This window comes from Corythoichthys intestinalis, unplaced genomic scaffold, assembly GCF_030265065.1.
Source record: "Corythoichthys intestinalis isolate RoL2023-P3 unplaced genomic scaffold, ASM3026506v1 HiC_scaffold_85, whole genome shotgun sequence".
Taxonomy (NCBI): Eukaryota; Metazoa; Chordata; class Actinopteri; order Syngnathiformes; family Syngnathidae; genus Corythoichthys; species Corythoichthys intestinalis.
Genome location: NW_026651654.1, coordinates 30,001 through 31,657, shown reverse-complemented (window position 1 = coordinate 31,657; position 1,657 = coordinate 30,001).

The window sequence follows — 1,657 nt, the reverse complement described above, 5'->3', positions numbered from 1 at the left end:
AGCAGCTTGGGCGATGGCAGAAGGCCGGCGTGGAAGCCGCTTGGGCTCTAGCAGAAGGCCGAGGTGGAAGCCACTTTGGGCTGTGTGGCCGGTCGGCCTACCAGGGGCGTGAGAGCAGCTTGGGCGATGGCGGAAGGCCGGTCAGCCTACCAGGGGCGTGAGAGCAGCTTGGGCGATGGCAGAAGGCCGGCGTGGAAGCCGCTTGGGCTCTAGCAGAAGGCCGAGGTGGAAGCCACTTTGGGCTGTGGCCGGTCAGCCTACCAGGGGCGTGAGAGCAGCTTGGGCGATGGCAGAAGGCCGGCGTGGAAGCCGCTTGGGCTCTAGCAGAAGGCCGAGGTGGAAGCCACTTTGGGCTGTGTGGCCGGTCGGCCTACCAGGGGCGTGAGAGCAGCTTGGGCGATGGCGGAAGGCCGGTCAGCCTACCAGGGGCGTGAGAGCAGCTTGGGCGATGGCAGAAGGCCGGCGTGGAAGCCGCTTGGGCTCTAGCAGAAGGCCGAGGTGGAAGCCACTTTGGGCTGTGGCCGGTCAGCCTACCAGGGGCGTGAGAGCAGCTTGGGCGATGGCAGAAGGCCGGCGTGGAAGCCGCTTGGGCTCTAGCAGAAGGCCGAGGTGGAAGCCACTTTGGGCTGTGTGGCCGGTCGGCCTACCAGGGGCGTGAGAGCAGCTTGGGCGATGGCGGAAGGCCGGTCAGCCTACCAGGGGCGTGAGAGCAGCTTGGGCGATGGCAGAAGGCCGGCGTGGAAGCCGCTTGGGCTCTAGCAGAAGGCCGAGGTGGAAGCCACTTTGGGCTGTGTGGCCGGTCGGCCTACCAGGGGCGTGAGAGCAGCTTGGGCGATGGCGGAAGGCCGGCGTGGAAGCCGCTTTGGGCTGTGGCCGGTCAGCCTACCAGGGGCGTGAGAGCAGCTTGGGCGATGGCAGAAGGCCGGCGTGGAAGCCGCTTGGGCTCTAGCAGAAGGCCGAGGTGGAAGCCACTTTGGGCTGTGTGGCCGGTCGGCCTACCAGGGGCGTGAGAGCAGCTTGGGCGATGGCGGAAGGCCGGTCAGCCTACCAGGGGCGTGAGAGCAGCTTGGGCGATGGCAGAAGGCCGGCGTGGAAGCCGCTTGGGCTCTAGCAGAAGGCCGAGGTGGAAGCCACTTTGGGCTGTGTGGCCGGTCGGCCTACCAGGGGCGTGAGAGCAGCTTGGGCGATGGCGGAAGGCCGGCGTGGAAGCCGCTTTGGGCTGTGGCCGGTCAGCCTACCAGGGGCGTGAGAGCAGCTTGGGCGATGGCAGAAGGCCGGCGTGGAAGCCGCTTGGGCTCTAGCAGAAGGCCGAGGTGGAAGCCACTTTGGGCTGTGTGGCCGGTCGGCCTACCAGGGGCGTGAGAGCAGCTTGGGCGATGGCGGAAGGCCGGCGTGGAAGCCGCTTTGGGCTGTGGCCGGTCTGCCTACCAGGGGCAAGGAACCACAATAGCATCTACCAGGGGCAAAGCGCAAATTCGGTCTACCAGGGGCAAGAAACATTAATACAGTCTACCAGGGGCAAAGCGCAAATTCGGTCTACCAGGGGCAAGAAACATTAATACAGTCTACCAGGGGCAAGAAACCAAAATTTATTCTACCAGGGGCAAGAAACATTAATACAGTCTACCAGGGGCAAGAAACCAAAATTTATTCTACC